This window comes from Dendropsophus ebraccatus, chromosome 4, assembly GCF_027789765.1.
Source record: "Dendropsophus ebraccatus isolate aDenEbr1 chromosome 4, aDenEbr1.pat, whole genome shotgun sequence".
Classification (NCBI taxonomy): domain Eukaryota; kingdom Metazoa; phylum Chordata; class Amphibia; order Anura; family Hylidae; genus Dendropsophus; species Dendropsophus ebraccatus.
The window spans coordinates 95,577,339-95,600,048 of NC_091457.1; the positions used below are offsets into that span (position 1 = coordinate 95,577,339).

The 22,710-nt window shown below is 44.9% G+C and overlaps 1 protein-coding gene across 3 annotated transcripts in view; it reads left to right on the top strand.

Annotated features, from left to right (window-relative positions):
• The window catches only part of GSE1 (Gse1 coiled-coil protein), a 354,039-nt gene that overhangs the window by 95,248 nt on the left and 236,081 nt on the right, over nucleotides 1-22,710 (top strand). The window lies entirely within an intron of this gene.

Sequence of the window (22,710 nt, forward strand, 5' to 3'; positions counted from 1 at the left end):
ATTGTCCCTGTCTCCTTTTTGTATGTAAGGAATATGCAGTGATATACTTAACAACCATCTGCTATTACAGATGAGAATATTTCTTTAATTCAGACTGAGAGCGGTCGCACTATAGAGCTCTCTATTGTTAACAGTTAACAGTCACAATCTGTAGCTCTCTACTTTAAGAGCAGTCACATGCATATCTCTATTGTATAATGTAGTATGTAAGTCATATTATTGGGGCCCTTTACTGTAAGAACAGTCATACTATGGAGATCTCTACTGTAAGAGCAGTCATACTATGGAACCCTCTACAGTTAGAGTGGTCGCACTATGGATCCCCCCACTGTAAGAGCAGTCACACTATGGAGGTCTCTACTGTAAGAGCAGTCACACTATGGATCCCTCTACTGTAAGAGCAGTCACACTATGGAGCTCTCTACTGTAAGGGCAGTCACACTATGGAGCTCTCTACTGTAAGAGCAGTCATACTATGGAACCCTCTACAGTTAGAGTGGTCGCACTATGGATCCCTCTACTGTAAGAGCAGTCACACTATGGAGCTCTCTACTGTAAGAGCAGTCAGACTATGGATCCCTCCACTGTAAGAGCAGTCACACTATGGAGCTCTCTACTGTAAGAGCAGTCACACTATGGATCCCCCCACTGTAAGAGCAGTCACACTATGGAGGTCTCTACTGTAAGAGCAGTCACACTATGGATCCCTCTACTGTAAGAGCAGTCACAATATGGAGCTCTCTACTGTAAGGGCAGTCACACTATGGAGCTCTCTACTGTAAGGGCAGTCACACTATGGAGCTCTCTACTGTAAGGGCAGTCACACTATGGATCCCTCTACTGTAAGAGCAGTCACACTATGGAGCTCTCTACTGTAAGAGCAGTCGCACTATGGATCCCCCCACTGTAAGAGCAGTCACACTATGGATCCCTCTACTGTAAGAGCAGTCACACTATGGAGCTCTCTACTGTAAGGGCAGTCACACTATGGAGCTCTCTACTGTAAGAGCAGTCGCACTATGGATCCCCCCACTGTAAGAGCAGTCACACTATGGAGGTCTCTACTGTAAGAGCAGTCACACTATGGATCCCTCTACTGTAAGAGCAGTCACACTATGGAGCTCTCTACTGTAAGGGCAGTCACACTATGGAGCTCTCTAATGTAAGGGCAGTCACACTATGGATCCCTCTACTGTAAGAGCAGTCACACTATGGAGCTCTCTACTGTAAGAGCAGTCACACTATGGATCCCTCCTCTGTAAGAGCAGGCCACACTATGGAGCTCTCTACTGTAAGAGCAGTCACACTATGGAGCTCTCTACTGTAAGAGCAGTCACACTATGGATCCCTCTACTGTAAGAGCAGTCACACTATGGAGCTCTCTACTGTAAGGGCAGTCACACTATGGAGCTCTCTATTGTAAGAGCAGGCCACACTATGGAGCTCTCTACTGTAAGGGCAGTCACACTATGGAGCTCTCTATTGTAAGAGCAGTCACACTATGGAGCTCTCTACTGTAAGAGCAGTCACACTATGGAGCTCTCTACTGTAAGAGCAGTCACACTATGGATCCCTCCTCTGTAAGAGCAGGCCACACTATGGAGCTCTCTACTGTAAGAGCAGTCACACTATGGAGCTCTCTACTGTAAGAGCAGTCACACTATGGATCCCTCTACTGTAAGAGCAGTCACACTATGGATCCCTCTACTGTAAGAGCAGTCACACTATGGAGCTCTCTACTGTAAGGGCAGTCACACTATGGAGCTCTCTATTGTAAGAGCAGGCCACACTATGGAGCTCTCTACTGTAAGAGCAGTCACACTATGGAGCTCTCTACTGTAAGAGCAGTCACACTATGGATCCCTCTACTGTAAGAGCAGTCACACTATGGAGCTCTCTACTGTAAGAGCAGTCATACTATGGATCCGTCTACTGTAAGGGCAGTCACACTATGGAGCCCTCTACTGTAAGAGCAGTCACACTATGGAGCTCTCTACTGTAAGAGCAGTCACACTATGGAGCTCTCTACTGTAAGAGCAGTCACACTATGGATCCCTCTACTGTAAGAGCAGTCACACTATGGAGCTCTCTACTGTAAGGGCAGTCACACTATGGAGCTCTCTACTGTAAGGGCAGTCACACTATGGAGCTCTCTACTGTAAGAGCAGTCACACTATGGATCCCTCCTCTGTAAGAGCAGGCCACACTATGGAGCTCTTTACTGTAAGAGCAGTCACACTATGGAGCCCTCTACTGTAAGATCAGTCACACTATGGAGCTCTCTACTGTAAGGGCAGTCACACTATGGAGCTCTCTACTGTAAGAGCAGTCACACTATTGAGCTCTCTACTGTAAGAGCAGTCACACTATGGAGCTCTCTACTGTAAGAGCAGTCACACTATGGAGCCCTCTACTGTAAGAGCAGTCACACTATGGAGCTCTCTACTGTTAGAGCAGTCACACTATGGATCCCTCTACTGTAAGAGCAGTCACACTATGGAGCTCTCTACTGTAAGAGCAGTCCCACTATGAAGCTCTCTACTGTAAGAGCAGTCCCACTATGGAGCTCTCTACTGTAAGAGCAGTCCCACTATGGAGCTCTCTACTGTAAGAGCAGTCACACTATGGAGCTCTCTACTGTAAGAGCAGTCACACTATGGATCCCTCTACTGTAAGAGCAGTCACACTATGGAGCTCTCTACTGTAAGGGCAGTCACACTATGGAGCCCTCTACTGTAAGAGCAGTCACACTATGGAGCCCTCTACTGTAAGAGCAGTCACACTATGGATCCCTCTACTGTATGAGCAGTCACACTATGGATCCCTCCTCTGTAAGAGCAGGCCACACTATGGAGCTCTCTACTGTAAGAGCAGTCGCACTATGGAGCCCTCTACTGTAAGATCAGTCACACTATGGAGCTCTCTACTGTAAGGGCAGTCACACTATGGAGCTCTCTACTGTAAGAGCAGTCACACTATGGAGCTCTCTACTGTAAGAGCAGTCACACTATGGAGCTCTCTACTGTAAGAGCAGTCACACTATGGATCCCTCTACTGTAAGAGCAGTCACACTATGGAGCTCTCTACTGTAAGAGCAGTCACACTATGGAGCTCTCTACTGTAAGATCAGTCACACTATGGAGCTCTCTACTGTAAGGGCAGTCACACTATGGAGCTCTCTACTGTAAGAGCAGTCACACTATGGATCCCTCTACTGTAAGAGCAGTCACACTATGGAGCTCTCTACTGTTAGAGCAGTCACACTATGGAGCTCTCTACTGTTAGAGCAGTCACACTATGGAGCTCTCTACTGTAAGAGCAGTCACACTATGGAGCTCTCTACTGTAAGAGCAGTCACACTATGAAGCTCTCTACTGTAAGAGCAGTCCCACTATGGAGCTCTCTACTGTAAGAGCAGTCCCACTATGGAGCTCTCTACTGTAAGAGCAGTCCCACTATGGAGCTCTCTACTGTAAGAGCAGTCACACTATGGAGCTCTCTACTGTAAGAGCAGTCACACTATGGAGCCCTCTGCTGTAAGAGCAGTCACACTATGGATCCCTCTACTGTAAGAGCAGTCACACTATGGAGCGCTTTAAATTTCAGAGGGTGAATACATATTCTATATATAATTCAGAATAATTTAATCGTCTGTCCTGGGAAACAGTGCATCAGCATAAATACATCTTTATCTCCAATGAGTGTTAATGATGGCTAATAACCTTTTAAATACAAAACCACACCCCGGTAAGTGCTGAAAATGTATTAACACATGTCACACATGCTAATCGATGCCGCCCCCTATGTAGAAGCTAAGTACAGCCTAATTAATGATGTCCCCATGTTGTTTGATTGGGCTCCATGTGTGACTAAATACATCACAAAATAAAATATTACCATGTGGAGCATGTGATCCAAGGTACAAGTAAGCAAACAAAAAGTATTACAATTCATAATACCACAAATACATGTGAACACAAAATGAAAGATACTGACACACTATTACTATTATACAGGCTTTTTAGGCTTTTCATGCAGTAAAGGCAATAAAAATCCAATTGCAGTGCTGCATTGTTTCGTTGCAATACTGCATCACTTTATTTCAGTAATAACATAATGACACTGCTGCCCTTCACTGCGTTAACGCAATGAAACTCTGTGTGTGAACATACCCTTAACACAGGCCAAATATCGTTACTGAGCATTCCCAGGAACGCCCATTTACCTGATAATTGGCTCATATAAAAGCTGAAATCATGCTTTCATCTTGTTATCAGCCGCACAGCTATCTCAATCTTTCCTCTATGACATGTTCTCTGTCAGATATCTGTGTGTGTAAAAGGACCCTTAAGTCCTATTACACGGAACGATTATTGGCCGATATCAGCCGTTACAGCTGATAATCGTCCTGTGTAATAAAAGGCAACGATCAGCCGACATGAACGATGCAGTTGTTTGTCTTTCAACATGTTGAAAGACAAACGACTCATATAGCAACGATTTGCTGCCGTCGCTCTGTGAAACAGGAGTGGCAGCAGCAGACCGCTTCTATATGCTATGGGCTGCCCGAATGATCTAGCAATCAGCCGGGCAGCCCCCCCGCAACTCCCTGCGCCCCCCCAACCCCGGACTCACCAGCTTGCTGTCGCCATGTTTGTGGGGAACGAAGAGCAAATGAGCACTGACAGCACTTGTTTGCTCCTCCAGTCGCCCAATGGAATACAGCCTAAGGGCCCTATTACATGGAACGATAATCGGCCGAATCAGCCCTATCCAGACGATTATCGATACATGTAATAAAGACAACGATCAGCCGACGACAAAGATAATCGGCTTATCGTTGATTTAGGTTTGGACCTATAATCATCGGGCAGCGCCCAGCCGGCAGATGACGATTTGCAAAGTGTATACAAGACCTATCCACGCTCCTGGGCTGCTCTTGCGGTCTGTTTCTTCCCAGGTCCGGCGTGCTGCAGCTTCAGAGCGGCCTGTCTGAGCTGACAGGTCGCTCAGTCAATCAGTGGCCGGGACTGCAACGGCCAGTGATTGGCTGAGCGGTGTGTCAGCTGAGACAGGCCACTCTGAAGCTCCAGTGCACGGGACCCGGGGGGACCGCAAGAGGAGCCCTAGAGCAAGGATAGGTAATGTATACAGTTTAAGCAAGGGCTGCAAGGACATCGGTAACAATGGCCATGCAGCCCTTGTTAAACGATTATCGGGCCATGTAAGAGGCCCAGTAAACGAGCGCTGATCTAGCAGATCGGCGCTCGTTTACAGTTATGATCGGATAATAGGACCAGTGTAATAGGACCGTAAGGAATTCCGCCACTTTTGCTCCGTGTACACGGAGCCTTCACATCGGAGTGTTTGGATCCACCTGATATTTATAAGACACCAATTTCCTTATGCTCACTTCACTTATAATGCAGAACCTGGTGTGAATAGCTTTGTTGTAGCATCCAGCATGTAAGCTGTCACCCTCAAGTGTGTATAGTATGGGTGTTTTCACTGGTGTAGGTTGAGGCAGGCTTCACCTGTCGTAGCATAGCCCCCGGGGCAGGACAGGTGTTCATCTCCCTTTATCAGGTCAGGTGAGCCCGTTTTCATCCTGCCTGTGGCTGACTGCCAGGTGTTGCTCCTGTGCTCGATGCTCGCCTAATGTGAGGCCTAGAGCTGGGAAGATAAATTTATGTCACTGCCATCACCTGTACGGTAGGGTCAGACCCTCACTCTGCAGCGAGGCATCTCTAATAGCCTTCTGTGGAGAACTTGCCACACCAGAGGCTGAGACTCCAATGTTGTTTTGGTTGTATCCAGTCTCACATCATTACAATAAAAATCTCTGTCCAGATAGTTAAACATCAAGGCTGATATACAGAGGATTATCTTTAATAGATACAATTGTAGCAAACCCTCAGCTGTGTGAGTAGAGCTGTAGAGATTTCCTGATTTAATGAACTGCAAACAAGTATTTTAAATAATTTTAAAAATCCTGTGCCCACCAGAGCGCCTCTGTTTGCACTCATTGAAACCTACATCAGCTCAGAGCTAGTGTCCGGTTGTACCACATGTAGTGCCCCCTCCTTGCCTCTCTGGCACAAGTGCCGCAGAGGAGCCCTATGCAAATAAAATATTCACAGAATAAGTGTGCATTGGGCTCATCTGCACCACAAAATGGTATCTACCCAGATAATAAATGTCCCCCATAATGTATATCAAGTGTATAAGTTAAAAAAAAAACTGATGCATTGATGGCTGGTAGAAACGTATGCTGCTGTATATCTTACTGCAGAATCTGTTGCCCATTGATTTATACTATTAAAAAAAAGGTTGAAACCAATTTACACAAAAATGTGGTTGATCAAGTTTTTAAAGCTAAACGTACCGAAATCATGAAACTAAAACGCAGTGTGAACCTAGCCTAAGGGAATTCTTTTTCGATAACTACATGTGTTCTTTGAGATCCCCATTAGGGTGGAATATGAATATAGGCTTGGTATTTTGACAGTTCTTTGTCATGCTCGGTTTTACGCTGGTAAGGACACAATACATAAATGTTTCCTTTTTTACTATGAGATGTTGGACTGAGTACAGAGCTGGAGAGGTTAAGTAGGGCTGAGGCTCTGGCTGGCATGGTGAGATGAGCTTCCATTTCCTCCCCTCCTCTCTTGGCTCTGAGAGGGAAAATGGTCCTAATTTGCAGTCAATAAATTAGTCGTTGCTGTGAGTCAGGAGCTGCGCCAGACAGACAGGCGGTCAGGAAGTGGCTCAGAGACGGAATCCGGTCTTAGAAGAAGGGGGGAGACCCAGGAGCAAGATGCTTCATGTGTTTGTGTGGGTGCAGCAGGAGTGAGGGATGAGGAGCTGAACTTTGTAAGTTTTGCCTGCCGTCATCTGCACCCTAGTAATACCTTCGCTATTCCATGGAGGGCTACAGCAGAGCATGGGTGACGCACCGTGTGGGTGAGTCGTAAAAAGGGGAAGGGTTTTCAGATGATAATAGAGCAGGGGAGGGACTGTGGGGGGGAGGGGATGCTAAGGAGGGGGAAACGTTTGAATGGAGTCATCCCTCCCCCTTTTACCACAAGAGATTACAAGGAAATATAATACAGATGCTGAATAATGGGGTCAATACCTCAGCCCTCTCAAGGCTGCTGCATAATTCTAGCACCTTATAGTGCACCCCCAGACTGGACATCAACGTCTTAAGTTCTGTCATCTTTTTCTTTCCTTTACTCCTGATATTGTTGTGCTGCTTTATTCCACCCTCCCCTATTGTGTTACCCCTCTCCTTGTCTCAGCATAGGCCCATATTAGTGATGTCTCCATGTGTGGTTCCCGGTCATTGCGCCCTGGCTACTCCTGTCGTCTGCCTCGTCTGTGCCTCGCTCCCTCTCTCTCATCTCTCTGCTTTGTATAATTAGCTCCTTGTCACCTCTGCATCTGCTCAGTCTCCAGCTCCCTTCACACTTCTGTCACCGGCTCCTTCCATCTTATTAATGTGCCATTTAATGTCTTACTCTGTCTCACTGCTCCATTAAGTTCTCCATTCATCTCAGTCTGTGTGTGTTGCACAACACTCCTCAGGCTGCCCCCTCCTCGATCTCCCTGTGGAGGGGAATGTAGTGCAGAACACGCCTGTATTATCACTTCTGTGTCTTAGATCTTGCTCTTTGCTCCGTGTGTCTGTCTATCCCTCCATTCATATCCTCCTATTTACCCTACCCTCTCTATATATCTTTCTCAATCTGTATCCATCCTCCCTCCAACCTATCCATACCCACATCCTGCCTCCATCTGCCCCGTAATTTCATCCACTTCAACATTAGTACATGATGGGAGTAGTTGCTCAGATCCGAGTCCTTCTACACACACAATTCTCACAAGCTCTGTATAGAGCTATTATTTGTATAGTGGCATATGTTGTTATAACAAAAGCCATTGTACTCTCTTGTTTCCCCCATTGTAGGAGCTTCCCTAAGTTGTTTATATGGCCTTACACCTTTAATAACTGACGGTTAAAATATCGTTCAGCTATTAGTTATCTCTCCTGCCCAGTGCCCGTCCTCCCCATACACAGGAACATTCTGCATGCCCGAGCGCTCCTGTGTTTCCTATGAGGAGGGGAGGGGTAAGATGCAGCCTGAGAGCTCAGACTGCGGCTTATCTCTCCTTGAACAACAGATGATGTCTGTTGTGATAGGGTTGGGCGTGATGGAAATCACTAAGGGTAGCTTCACCCGTACCGTATCGCTGCGTTTTTAACGGTGCCTCTTTAACGCTGTGTTTTTGCTGCATTTTTTATATGCGCGTTTTGATTTTCACATGATTTTTATGTGAAAATCAAAACTCGCATGTAAAAATCGCACCAAAAACGCAGCGTTAAAAACGCACCGTTAAAAACGCAGCGATACGGTACGTGTGAAGCTACCCTCATGCTGCGTTTACACGGAACGATTATTGTGCGAATTTGCACGATAACGATCGAATTCGAACGATAATTGTACGTGTAAATCGTTCATTTTGATCCTTTAACATGTTCTTAAATCGTCGGTGGTTTGCAAAAAATTCGCAGATCGTTCCGTGTACAGTTGTTCACCGATTTAACCTATGTGCGAGATAGGCTTAAGCAATCGCAAAATGATCGCAAAACGATTTTTCTGCACAATATATCGTTCCGTCTAAACGCTGATCATTATAAAAAAAAATTTGTTACTTCAAAATCGTTAATTGTACGATCGGACGAATTATCGCTCCGTGTAAACGCAGCATAACAATACCTGATGGTGGTTGTTCAGGAGGTCCACATACACCTTATGGCCCTATTCCACGGAATGATTATTGTTCATAAACTCGCTCCAACGACCGCTCGTTAACAATCACTAAACAATTTTTTAGCGAACGATTACACACGTGGGAACGTGAACGATATATGTAGTGTAACGATTATTTTGCGGTCATTACATGGTCGTTTAAAACGTTTGCCGGGGTGATCATGACCATACGGCACACCTACTTTTTTTAAACCTTTTTACGAACGACTGAAAGATTTCTAATTTTACGAACCGATTAGCGAATTATCTTTTGAAGACCAACGATTTTTTTTCGACATGCTGAAAAATTATTTTGAATGACAATATAACGATTTTGCCTTTGTCGTTCGCTCGTTTACACCTCTTCCACAAAGCCATTATCGTTAACGAGCGGTCGTTGGAGCGAGTTTATGAATGATAATTGTTCCGTGAAATAAGGCCTTTAGAATGATGGCTGAACCTAACGCAAGCAGCGTGTACAGCTGACTAAAATCGCTAATCTAAATGAAGCAAAGGGTTTAGTTTGATCAGTACTCCGCTCATCAAATTGCCTGCCTGTCGGCGCTGCTCCACTCCCTACTGCTCCACCACGGGTGCTGGGGAAAAGCTGGATCCAATCCTTGGAAACTGGGAGAAGTTTCCCAGGATTGGATCCAGCTTTTCCTGGCATCCTGGGAGGAGTGGCAGAATGGGGAGCAGCGCTGAAAGGCAGGCTTAGGGAGAGCCCAACTTGCTCCTAGATCTGGACCATCACCCCATTGTGCACTATGAGAAATTGAGGTTGCCCCCTCCTGATGGAGAGCCAGAGGTGCTGAACCTGATCAGGCATTTCCTCTGGACTTCCAGCAGGGACTTCCCAAAAGGTCACTGCGCCCCGATCCAGTGACAAGTAAATGTGGACACTTAACACTAAATGACAGAAACTATGAAATAAATATGCATGTGTGCTGTGAATGCTGGAATTATAGGAATTCCCCTTATTGCCTTGCCAGATGGCCGTGGCTTACAGAGGTGACGTATATGCGTTGTGCCAGTAAGGGAGAGTGTACCTGTCACAGTGAGTGTTAGTAAACTTCCACATGCAGGTGCAGATGCCAATGGAAGTTCGGCCAGTTCTGTGCACAGGCCCTATTAGGAAGAATACAACTTTCCACAATAACCTGTACTTCCATTGGCAGCTGCATCTGTTTAAAAGCCCATACTGTGATGGGTATGCTATTTATGGTACCTCAGGGGCATCACCCTAGGGGCACTTGTGCCCCTTTTGGCTTTCAGACCATTAAGGCAACATGGATTCGATCTAGAGAGATCTGGGGCCTAAAGCTGTGTGGTCAAGCAGTGTATACCTGGAATCTAGCACCTCTGTGTATTAATGTTCCTGTTTATAATCAGCAGCACAGGTCACAGTCACCAGTAACAGATGCTACACCTGGTACTAGGCTGAGAAGCAAGTGAGTGCAGCTCTGGGGTATGCAGTACAGGATAAGTAATGTAATGTATGTGAATGCAGCTCTGAAGTAAAATATAGTCTGTAACACAGGATCAGTAAAGGATGAGCAGTGACTCTGGAGATGGAGATTTATTTAAGATGTAACCCATGTCATGGGTGACTAGGGCTTTAAGCCTTCTGATTCACAAATCATTTGCTATGAATTCTGGGAGTCGTAGCGGGTGACCTCATGGACCTGTTTTGTATCTGTACAGGATGCCAGCTCGGGGAATGTCAGGTTAGAGAGGGCTTTGAGGACGGGTTTTGAGCTGATAGACATTATAAGCTGGGATACTGGAAAGTGCATCCATTCGTGAAGGCTTCTAACCCTTTTAATCCAGTCTGTGCATCTTGTGAGGTTGTCATGCAGAGAATTGAATTCCCAGCTCAGGAGACGGCGGCGCTCACTTGTCATCGCTGGAGTGAAATGTCTTGTCCGCTCCTTCTGGGGAAGATTTTTATGTATATAATTCATATAGCTGCACAAGTGTCTGAAGAAAATAGCAAAACACTTCTGTGTTCTCAGATGGCATCAAGCTGGATAGCTGCTGTTTGCAGAACTGTCAGCCAAGGTCATATCTGAGTACATTCACACTGGTGCACTGAGATGAGTATGGGATTGTCAGCTCATGTGCCCAGGTCACATATAGTTTTTGGTTCATGTCCCAGGGTTGCATTGTAGTTGGGTTACACTAAACATTAGGTTTTCCCTCCAGGCTACAGAGAGACCAGCAGTTAGATTTTTGTAGGTTTTTGAGTCTACAGTTTTTGTACCATTGTAATAGACATTTGGTTTATTTTCTTGCCATATTCTAGATCAGCGCTTCTCAAACTGTGAGGCGGGCCTCACCAGTGAGGCGCCCCCTAGTTGTTGGTGAGGCCCAGCTGGGGAGCCAGTTTTTACAAAGTAACTATAATTTGCACTGTCCTTTTGCTGTTTGCAAAAATCACCATTTTAGCAACAATAATAATTTATTTTGTACTTAATTTATTAGTGTACAGAGCTTAGGAGACGGGTGAAAGACGGCCCTAGCATTATTTTCAGCTTTTAAATGGACTTTCACGACAGAAAGTGAGACCCAGACACCCTCTTGGTCAGTCTGGTGAGGCCCAGGCATTGCCTCAGTCTTTTGGGTGAGGCTGCAGTAGAAAAAGTTTGAGAAGCACTGTTCTAGATCTATGCTTGCTTTTAATTTTGGAGAAGATTTTTGTTCACATGCAAAGGCTGAAAACCCACTATGACCGGAAGCTTCTCACAGCTGAACGTTTGCTTATTTCAGATAACTAGCAAAAATCACTTTAGTCCAGATAATTAAAGGGGTTGGCCACTTTTTAGTAAAATTGTTCAGTGTACAGTATTACTTAGTGTACTCACTGCACTTACTGACAGCAGCTCCCTATGTGCCTCATAGAACTAAAATTAGACTCCCCTCCTCCAGGCTGTGCTGCCCTGCTCTTTGGTGAGTCTGTTCATAAAATGGCCAACATTGAGGAGCATGTAACCATGCCCTGCCTCAGTGTCCACCACTGAGCCTGCATATGCCTATGAAGGACACTGGAGGCGGGACATGGTCACATGTTCCTCCATGTCGGCCATCTTATGGACAGAATCACCACAGAGCAGGGCAGCACGGCCTGGAGAAGGGGGCTCTGATTTTAGCTCTATGAGGTACTCAGAGAGTTGCTGTCAGTAAGTAATGTGAATACACTTATTTATATTACACACAAAAATTTTTACTATAAAGTGGTCAACCCCTTTAATGTTTCTGTGTGGGTAAGCTGTCAGTCAGGTGTCCAGGTTTTTTAGCGTAGACTGATATGTTGCCACTAATGCATTCTATTATACTGTTAGTCCAGGAGAGATATTTTTTTTACTGGCAATTTGAACAATCTTTCCCCTCAGATCTCCATAAAAGTTCACATTAGATGCTAAATGTACAGTCTTTCAAATTCCATATCCCTTCCCTTAAAATTTACAGTGAAATATTAGTAAATCTGCAGTATAAAATGTATACACATCAGTTAACTTCCCATCTCCACTAGATTTTAGGTAGAAACATACAGTTTGTTACTATGAGGCTGTTCACACATGCATTCACATTGCATTGCATTGCATTGCATTGCATTACAGCAAGAATGGTGCCATTTTAGCGTGCTTGTACAGGTTGCGGAGAAATAGCATCTCAATCTCAGCAAATATGCATCATTAATGCAAAATAAACACCATGTGTGAACACATGATGATTACCAGTCCCTAAATGATCTGTATTTCTAGGGCTGATGGTCAACGTGTGTTCTGTGTCCGTCACTATAAATTGTATGTTTATATGTTTGTGAGTATTTAAGCTCTATTCCCTTTTTTCATCTCTCCCATTTCTTCTTTCACCCTATCGCCCTATTCTTAAACCCTCCATCTTCTCCCTTTTATTCCTTTTCTTTCTTCCTCTTACTTTCCATCATCTTCTTTCTCATCCTGTACTTTCTGGTTTTCCTCCTCACTGTCTTCCCCTTCACTTTCATTATCATTGTGTACTTTTTCCTTCTTTTCTTTTTTACCCTCCTCAGTTATTCTCAGAGTGTGTTGAGTCCTCATTGAGACTGACAGCTGCAGGGCACAGGGAATTACATTGGAGACAGTGGCTTTGGCGTTGCGCCCATCTTCCCTCAGTGTCTGTAGTGGGGAAGGGTGTGAAAGAGGTGACGATATGACAGCCATTTGAGGAGATGAGCTTATTGCTTTCTGACATGCTGGATCACTAGTAGTGCTTTATTGTAGTATCCCTTGGCACAAAGGTTAGAGAGGGCACCATTGTACTATATTGGAGCATGGAGTCCATATGGCATGCATTCATAAACACATTTTGGGCACTGGCATCCTTCTGGTATTTGTACACACTAAATAAGTTTTAACCCATTTATTGTCCTCTGTTCAGGTTAACCCCCTTTTCTTTTCTTGCGGTGGTCTTTCTCCACTAGATTTTGGCTCAGCAGTTGTGAAAATTTCTATATTTTGGAGCCAGTGCATAATATATTAGATCTGTAACATAAAATTGGTATCATGTCATCTGGCCTAAACATATATTTCTGTATCTAAGCAGAATATAGAAGCTCGGCAGCAAAGAATGATCTACTGATATGTTGTAGAGATCAGTCAGAATATCACACTGGTGGATCCCCACTCCCTTATAGTTAAAAATGTATGAAAAACCTGTACTGAGCGAATACTTCCTACAGCCAATAGTTTGTTTTAACATATCCAAATATCCAATCCTTATGCAAATAGTTTGGACTTCAGACTGATGCATTTAACCTACATTGATGCATTATAGTAAACTGTCAGGTCAGATGAGAGGTTTCTTATGAATCTAGATGACAGGATTATTGTAACCAGCCCTGAGCTGTGAGTAGTATTTAGGTTTTTGAGTTTAGCATTATTTACTTACAGAGAATCTGTCACTAGGTTTATGTATTGATCGATGTATTTCTTACTTCATTCTGTTCAGTCGTTTTCCTAATATGTAGGAGAATGCACTTCATGCTGCTCAACTCCCTCCACCCTCTGGCTGTTGATTGACATCTGTCGTCCTATATAAAGTTAAAATAGACAACTGCCAGTGTGCTGGTGCTCATGAATATCCAGGACTACTGAGCACACGCACATAAGTGGAGGACTAGTTATTGTCCGTGTTATTAAGGAGGATATCTCTAAATCAGCTGAACAGTGTAAATCATGCATTATTCTGTTCAATTTCTCTGTCACTAGTTTATGCTACCCTGAGATAAGACAGCATACACCTACTGACAGACTCTCTTTAGGACTAGACATGGCAATTACACCCGATGGGCATTGTGCCTCTGATGGTTGTCTTGTTGCTGCATTGCAGTTACCCCACACCTTTTCTCTACATGAAAGCAGGCATATCTTATCACAGAGATAAAACCTGAAGAGAAGCTTGTTTTACCACAGCAATGAACGGAGAGTTTATTCTACACATAAAAGTAGACACTTTAAAACCTGGGTGAGATGTAGTGGAGGCCTAGTGCCAACCTAAGGGTGAACAGATGGTGTAGACCGTTCTCTACAGGATCTATACTCCATTCACCAGGCTTTCCATTGACCCTGCATGGAGGAGGCTGTATGATTATGTTTCCTCTCTGTGCCCCATTTGCTGCTGTTGTAAAAGCGGCTCTGTGGGCTCCTCTCATGCAGCTGATTAATGCCTCTTGTTCTCCGCTCCCCGGTGGGATTATGGATGGGAAAGGTTTACCAGATGATAGCTCTCCGGAGCTGCCTCACCAGCCGAGCTGAGACAAAGCCTCACTGCAAAGGTTTAAATGCTCCGCTGGGTGATGCAGATAGATTAGGATTAATGAGTGCTATGTGCAGGGTTCTGCAGGGGAGGATTCTGGGTAGTCTGGACCTGTTAACACTTTATTGCATCTAACCCCTGATCTGTTATTGATCAAAAGCAGGAAATGGTTACTTTATGCAAATCATCAAAACTATAAGGGCTGACAAATGAAATGTTTTGTGCAGAAGTACTGCATTATCAGGAAGTTACTATTAGTCTAAAAAGCAATGCTTTGCAACCTGTGGCTATAGAGCTGGGGTGAAACTGACAGCAGGTGACAAGACCTCTCCCTGCTGCCCCCTGCTGGGTAAGTGTCAGAACACAGCATGCTCTGATGGATTGGGAGATTTTTTGTGACCATGCACTCGCTATACAGCAGGGTGCACATCCCAAAGCTTCCACCTTTCTGGATCACAGCAGTGTCCTAGTGATGGATCAGGGTGCAGGCAGCCACAGTGCTTGCAGGAGGGACTCAGAACAGGATAGGAAAAAGGAGAAATTTAGTGTGTGTGTGTGTATGTGTGTATGTATGTTTTTTTTCATTCTGGCGAAGTCTTTACTCTTGGTTATGCTGGAGTTGTTATACTAGGATATGTTGGGTCTGGAATACTGGGGTCTATTGTTTTGGGCTCTTACATGGGGGGATGTATTATAATTGAGCTCTAATACTGGGGTCTGTTATACCGGAATCTATTATATTGGGCTCTTGTATGAGGGTCTATTATATAAGAGCTGTAATACTGAGGTCCATTATACTGTAACTCTAATATTTGGGTCTCGATTATACTAAGATCTGGTATACTGGGCTCCTGTATAGAGCTCTATTATACAGGAGCTGTAATACTGAGGACTGTATTATACTATTATTATACTATACTACTACTATTATATTATTATTATTATACTGGACTGTGATTCGAGGGTCTGTTTTACTGCTTTAAATAACTGTAACACTGGGGTATGTTATGCTAGGGCTGTATTACTGGTGTCTGCTTTACTGGGTTCTATTATACTGGAGCTGTAATACTGTGTTCTGTAATACTAGGATCTGTGATATACTGGTAGTTACAGTTTTCATTGAGTATGGCAATATAGCTGCAAGTAAGTATTTTCGGCATGCCATGAGCTGCAGGCACGGCCAACAAAAGTAAAAGTTGTATGGGAGCCTTTACTGTAAGACTGTTTGATACATCGTCAGTCGATCACACATCTTTGTGTGGTCCTGTCAATGTTCATCACTAGCATCATCTCCCTATGTAATCAGAGGATGTGCTGCCCACCATGACACATGTGAATGGCTACATGAATGATCTGAATCATTCTTACGGCTCTTTACTCCCAATAATTGGATCATGTAAAGGATACGTTTATTGTGTGGTGATTGACTTGATCATCGCTTTTGTCACTAATGGTGGTTTTACATGGAGCGATAATTCGCCCAATCCCACGATTAACGATTTTGAATGAAGGATTTTTTTTTATAACGATTGGCGTGTAGACGGAACGATACATCGTACGGAATATTCGTTTTGCGATCGCTTAAGCCTATCTCACACATAGGGGAAATCGTTGAAAGACTGTTTACACTGAACGATCTGCGATTTTTTTGCGAACGATCAACGACGATTTGAGAACTTGTTGAAAGATCAAAATGAACGACTTCTCGCTCGTCGCTTGATCGTTCGCTGCGTTTACACGTACGATTATCGGGCAAATTACCGTTATCAGGCAAATTCAAACGATACATCGTTCCGTGTAAAACCACCATTAGGGTATGTTTGCACACAAAGATATTTTTGAAGCCAAAGCCAGGAATGGATCTGAAAAGAGGAGAAATCTCCATCTTTTCTTTATGACCTGTTCTCTGCTTATAGTCTGTTTCTGGCTTTGGCTTCAAAAATCTGTCAGAAAAATCTTTGTGTATAAACAAACCCTTATTCTGCTGATTAAGAAGGACCCTGTTATGCCAGTAGGGGTCTTTTATGTGTCTCTACAGAATCTATGCAATTGCAGCTATTGTTGCATGGAGATTGTAGAATTTTACAGGTCCAAGAAGTCGGGAAGCTCCAAGACCTGATTCATGCTATCCATTGTAAATGCATTTAATACACGTTCTTTTTGTCTCAGGTGGTGTCATTGGCTTTTGGTAAGAAGTTTTTATAGAGCTCTTCCGTCATTTTTTTTATCAGTTAGGGTACAAACACACACGGCGTATACGCTGCGTATTTACTGCTGCGATACGCAGCAGATACGCAGCAGATTAGATCTAAATAACTGAACACAGTACCAAATCTGCTGCGTATCTGCTGCGTATCTGCTGTGTGTGTTTGTACCCTTAAAGTCAGTGGGAAAAAAACTGCACCACTGCAACTAACAAAGCATGCAAACATAGCGTGGCATGGGGCTAGGTTTTATATTTCTCCTCCCTTTGTGCACCTGATACTAACTGTTTGCAGGTGCTTAAGGAGTTAATCTACAAGCGTTTTGCCTTGGAGCCATAAAAGCGACACTCTCTTTTAGAGAGCAAGGCTGGCTGCCTCTCACCTGCTCCCTCAGCGTCGCAGGCAGGCACATTCTTGCTGGAGGAAGCTTTTGTTTGCTCGCTCATCGCAGCCCAGCGAGTCGGTTGGCCCTTGGCAGGGTGACCTTAGCAGGTGTTTCTGAGTGGGATAAACTGAACCTGTGTGTACTTGCCAAGTCTACAGAATGGGGGGGGGGATGTTAACTCATTCTGCTATGAGAAGCTGTGCAAGCTGAGGTTGAATTGGATTTGCAGAAGATTTGGCAGATTTGATGAGCTAAGGCTGGGTTCACTCTGCGTTTTTACAATCCGATTAATGTATATGCTTTATGGAAAAAAATGATCCAAAAAACAGATGCAATTGTGTGTCATCCGTTTGGATCCATTTTACATAAACTTCCATTATAAAAAAAAAACGGGTCAAAACGGATGCGTTTTTTTATGTACAGATCTGTTTAGATTCGTTTTTTTTTTTAATAATGAAAGTCAATGGAAAACGGATCCAAACGGGTGACACACAATTGAATTCGTTTTTTGCATCCGTTTGTCCATAAAACGTATACCATAAACGGATTGCAAAAACGCAGTGTGACCCTAGCCTAAACAAGTCTTCATACTAATTAGCAGTGACCTCTTTGTATTACACAGGTGATTCTTTGTAGCTCCATCAATAAAATCATTCAGCAAACCTGTAAGGTTACAAGTCACAGTACAGATAAAAATATGGGTATTACTTTTTAGGTTTATTATGTGACCTGCAACTAATGTAAACCTTCTGTGTTTCAATTATTGTGATAATTTCAAGGCCTGAGATTAAAATAAGAAGGTGACAAACTCTTCTTATCGCCATATCAGTGAAGAAAGTTAAGACAGGTAGAAACCACACTGAAGGTACATTCACACATACCGTGAGTTGGCAGAGAAATCCGCTACGGATACCTGCCCATTCATTTCAACGGGATTACATACTCGCAGCGGGATGTTGTCACACTCGGAACAGAATGTTGTCACATTTTTTCAGCTGCATACAAGAATCGGGACTTACACACACCTCCTCCTGCCTTTAAGGGTACAAACACACACACCGTATACGCAGCAGATACGCAGCAGATATGCAGCAGATTTGATGGTGCAGATTTGATGCTGTGTTCAGTTATTTAGATCTAATCTGCTGCGTATCGCAGCAGTAAATACGCTGCATATATGCCGTGTGTGTTTGTACCCTAAAGGTACTTCCAAGACTTGGAAAGACAGGAAGTTAGGGCTTGAGCCATCTTTTGCTTGCTGCACCTTTAAAGTGACTGTACCACCAGGCCCAGGCTGAAGCACTGGAGGCGGGCCGACCCACCCACAGTGGGAAGAAACTCCAGCCCCTCCATGAGAATCAATGGAACCCTATCATAGAGGGGCTAGGGTTTCCTCCACTAAGAGTGGGTCGGCCCTCCTCCAATGCTTCAGCCTGGGCCTGGTGGTACAGTCACTTTAGGTTACAAACACACTTGGCGCGTCTGCAGCGAGTCTCCATGCTGCGTTTTTGCAGCGAGACTCGCTGCAGATCCCGGCCCTATACTTTTAATGGCAGACAAACACGCAGCAGGGATGTACATGTACAGGGATGCAGCCCACCCCATTAACCCCCCGGCCGCCGGAGCTGATACTTCACCTGATCCCGGCTCCGGCGGTTCCCGATGTCTTCAGCAAGCCGGAGCGGGGACCAGGTAAGGTATATGCTCCAGCCAGCCGCCCACAGCCCTGGCCGCCCGATCGCAGGCCCCCCCCCGCAGCACCGATCGCTCGCCCCCCCCCCCCGCAGCACCGATCGCTTGCCCCCCCGCAGCACCGACCGCTCACACGCCCCCTTGCAGCCCCAGCAGTACATCCCTGCTGCGTGTTTGTCTGCCATTAAAAGCATAGGGCCGGGATCTGCAGCGAGTCTCGCTGCAAAAACGCAGGATGGAGACTCGCTGCAGACCCGCCAAGTGTGTTTGTAACCTCAAGGTGGATTCACACATACTAAATCGCAGCAGATTTCACGCTGCGAGTTCCATTGCACTGATTGGCTCAGTGGTTAGTTCCTGTCGGCTCATGATGACACAGGAAGCCAGGAGAAGCAGGAGACCAGAGGCTTACAGCGAGTGGTGGCGCTGCTAGGGATGCTAAGTATCTCTTGATTGCTATATTACCACACCCCTCTGCCCTCTGTGATTGTTCACAGAGTTCTCCTTTAAATAGGCACCATTGTTTCATTAGTACAAGCTAATGTAGGACATTTTGTAATATATTTTATAAGACAAAAATGCTTCCCTCTCCTGTAATTAAGCATCATTTCCTCTACCCATCTCACTTCTAAACATCCACTCTGAAAAATCAGCTCTGGACCATCCTGTAGCTGGCTCAGGGATCATGTTACAAGCAAGGCAACTCTAAAGAGGAAGGAGATGCCTGGGTAAACAGATAAGAGACAGCTCTCTAAAGGCCCTATTAGGGTATATTCACACGGGCGGGCTCGCAGCGAGATTCTCGCTGCGTGCCCGGCAGGTCCTGGCAGTTCCCATACACTACATACTTGCTGCGGTCTAAACGACCGCAGCGAGTATGTAATTATACCGCCCTTAACCCCTTCTGCTCCCGCCCGTCTCCCCCGCTGTAAGCATACATTACCTGTCCTCGCTGCACGAGTCCGGCGTCCTGCTCTCCCATCCGGCCAATCAGTGGCTGCAGCTGGGCAACACACTAATTGGCCGGACGGGAGAGCAGGACGCCGGACCCGTGCAGCAAGGACAGGTAATGTATGCTTACAGCGGGGGAGCCGGGCGGGAGCAGAAGGGGTTAAGGGCGGTATAATTACATACTCGCTGCGGTCGTTTAGACCGCAGCAAGCATGTAGTGTATGGGAACTGCCAGGACCTGCCGGGCCCGCAGCGAGAATCTCGCTGCGAGCCCGCCCGTGTGAATATACCCTTACACGGAACAATTATCGGCTGTAATACGCCGATATCTGCCGTTATGGCCGGTAATTGTCCTGTGTAATAGAAAGCAACGATCAGCCGACATGAACGATCTTTGGCTGATCGTTGCAGTCGTTTGTCTTTCAACACGACTGTGATAGCAGCGATCTGCTGCCGTCGCTCCATGGAATAGACAAACGACTACAACGATCAGCCGACATCATGTCGGCTGATCGTTGCTTTCTATTACACAGGACGATTATCGTCCGTAACGGCCGATAATCTTTTCGTGTAATAGGGCCTTTCTGCTATGTAATAGGGCCTATCTGCTATGGGCTGCCCAGGCGATCTAGCGATCACCCGGGCAGCCTCCCACAGCTCCCCGCAGCCTCCCCTGCACCTACCCGCTCGCCGCCGCGTGTAGTAGCGCCAGCAGCAAGCTGCACTGCCTGTATTGGAGCTAGAGTCCACATTTTGGTGCACAGTGTCACATTTTAATCCATGCTCCATATTAATGATGCTACACATTCTTGTTGGTGGACTGCACCTACCTGCACTATACCAGGGCATGTACAGGTCCTTCTGTTGCTAGGTCTTTGTGCCTATATGTCTGATTTTGCCACCACTTCCAGTGTCTTGTCCCTGTTTACTGTCAGATCATTGAAGGGGTTAACATCCGCTTGCTGACATGTCGCTTCGCGTTTCTAGTGTTTGCCATGGGATTCCAAACTCTGCCCTCACCTAAAGCTGCCACTCCTTGTCTTTTTGGGGGGAAGAAGTTCACAAAATCTTATATCTTTTCCTGTAAGTCTTCCGAAGTTCCTGAGTTTCTGTACTGTCTCCTTTAGGAGGAGAAAGTTGGAATATTAGGTTTAATAGTTCCATGATGTATGAACCACGAATGCAGAGATGCAGAGAAAGATGTTGCTTTCTGACCCGAGAGGTAAGAAGATGGCAGGGAGAAGGCTGTGTGAGCAAGCTGTATGGTCATGATGTCAGGCAATTGTATGATCAATCCAGCATGAGAACCCAAACCAAAATATGGCCAACCCTGGGTCTCGTTTGGCATCATAGCGCTGTCTTTCACACCTTAGGTCTGCAGGTATCCCATTTAGAGTCTCATGTTTTTTAAGTGCTCATATTGGCTGAACTAGCATGTGGTGACCTAAGGTGTATGGGGGCCTGCCAGGACTCCACCAACAGATTTCAGAGGAGAGAATGGCCGGATGTGATGGATTTTTGATACCTGACCCTTTTGTTCTCTGAGGGATAAGTTGGGTCCTGAAAGGTCTTGCTACATTTTACCCCTCCCCATAGAAAACTTGTGAATGTTTGGTTGGGCAGACAATGCATGTGTATGGGGAGGACTGGATGGAGGACCTTCAAATCTTTAGTCCTATTTCTTAATGAAAAGTTTAAATGCCGAACAGTTTAGCCCATTATCATGTGTGTTTTTTTTGTGTGTTTTTTTTTTTTTTTTTTTTTTGGGGGGGGGGGGATCTTGCAGAGATGTCCTCAATATCATCATAGATGGGATTACAGTGAAAGGTGACACCATTGGATAAATAAGATAGGGTCAACCCTTTCACAGTAGGATCTCAACCACAATCACAGCAGGTCTAGAAAACTCTCCTATAGAACTCAATGGGTCATCTCTGGTTTATTCCGTTTTGTTGTCCATGTGTGTATCTCTAAATGTTTTTTTTTACCAGAGCAGATCATGCAATATAGCTGCCTCCCTAATAATTAATAAAATATAATATTTTTTTACATTGAGAAATAGAAACAAATTAGAATAAAAGCAATGACTTAATATCTGACTATAATCAGTAAAAAAAAAACAAATTTAGGTGGCCCTTTAAAATCATTTCCAGTTCACGGTATGCATATAATCTAAATAAGAAGTTCAGTCACTTTAGAAATAAATTGCATCAAATTAGGGGCCTTTTGCACAGACAGACCGTTGTTTGACATGAGCACCAATCGACTGTGTTCAATTTTACTGGTGCTTGTTGAAAGGACCCTTTAAATGGGCCAATAATTGGCCACATGAGTGATCGCTGGATAGTTTGTGCAGCCCCACACTTCCATCATTGTCAGCAACACATCTTGTGTTTACAACTGAAGATGTGCTGTGCGATCTGTACATTTTTTCATTTGCTCACTGATCGCTGCGCCTTTTACACAGGGCAATAATTGCCTCCTTTTAGCGAGTATTCCCCTATGTAAAATGCTCTTTCGTTTTTGTATTATACTGGGGAGCTGCAGTCTTTGCTGGAAATGGTCAGCAAGCTTGTAAATAGATCAGTAATGCATATACAGAGTGACTTCACCAGAACAATAGTAAGTGCAGCTCTGGACACAGCTGGGGAGCAGCTTAATCTGCTAACAGATGACCATGATCTTTGGGGTCACCCACCCAACAGCCTGATGCCTGCTGTGTGCTGAGCCTAATATGTGCGGTGTGTCATACTGTCAGGAATGCATGTGAGGAGAAATCTCAGTCTTTCCTTTATTATCTGTTCCCTGTTTAGAGTCTGTTCCTGGCTTTGGCTTCAAATATTTGTCAGATAAATCTCTCTGTGTA